General features: G+C 38.5%; 1 pseudogene; it reads right to left on the bottom strand.

Moving 5' to 3' along the window:
* Positions 1-565: 565 nt before the first annotated feature.
* LOC101623467 lies at positions 566-856 on the bottom strand (annotated as a pseudogene).
* Between the last annotated feature and the right edge of the window lie 283 nt (positions 857-1,139).

Here is a 1,139-nt window from a genome sequence, read left to right on the forward strand (position 1 = left end):
TTAGTAGTGCACTGCTATATAACAGAACATGGAATTGAAAATATAAAGTTAAAAATACATTGCAATATAGCTAGATGACTGCTTTGATATTTATATTATTAATTAATTACTCTGTGTCCACGGTGGTACTATGATACTTTGAATTAGGACAGTGAGGAAATTCAGAATGCATGACTCCAAATTTCTTGTTGTCTATTTAGAAACTACAGTATCTAAACACCAGTTGCTGCAGACATAGAAGCAGCTAGTGGTAACTACATAGGAAATGAAATCAATAAAAATGAAGGATAATATAGTTTGCCATTTCTTATCTTTTTTTTGCCTTTTAATTGTTTTATTAACTTTACATTTTTCCTGAAAATGGATGTAACTATTGTCGACAAAAAAAAAAAGAAAAGAAACTTAAGACTGCTGCAAAGATGATCTCCAACTAGGACACACCTGACACATGGAAATTAAACTTACATAAGGTTCACAGCAAACTTTCAGTAAAAGTTTATAGGGAAAATGCAAGGAAAAAAAGGAAAGAACAATGGGACTCACAGTACTAGTCTCACAGAAACTGACAGGAGTCAAGGCATAAGGCAAAATTCATCATGATGGTCACAATTATTCGAAAGCTCCCCCAGGCAATTCCTTAACTGCAGCTCCCTAAGTTTTCCGCTGATTTCTCTCATCTCTTCCATGAACATTTCCATGTCATCTCCATCTCCACCCATACCATCACTGACCTTCCTGTTGGGTATGGCCCATCGGAAATCAGGGGCAAGTTGGCAAGCCTGTCCCTTCTGATTATTTACTGCTGGCTAGTAGCCTTCACCCCCTCCCATGGGCAGTCTTCCTCTCCATTCTGCATGGCTGCTCCATTTCTTCGGTTTCCTGGGCCTATATTTGCTGTTTCCTCCTCTAGATTCTCACCACCAGCACGCCACAGACATACAGGGACCCACAGACCTGTCCCACTCTCCCACAATGTGCAAGGTAACAGGGACCTGGTACGTAGACACGAGTTTAATTTGCCATTTCTAAGGCAAAGTTCCTGTACCAGTTTTTGTCCAAATGACTTAAATGGAGACTCAACATCTAATGTGAAATATTAGTGTCTTATTTTACAAGAATTATATATATAATGCCTTACT

The sequence above is a fragment of the Condylura cristata genome, unplaced genomic scaffold (assembly GCF_000260355.1).
Source record: "Condylura cristata isolate star-nosed mole 26May11 unplaced genomic scaffold, ConCri1.0 scaffold00006, whole genome shotgun sequence".
NCBI lineage: Eukaryota > Metazoa > Chordata > Mammalia > Eulipotyphla > Talpidae > Condylura > Condylura cristata.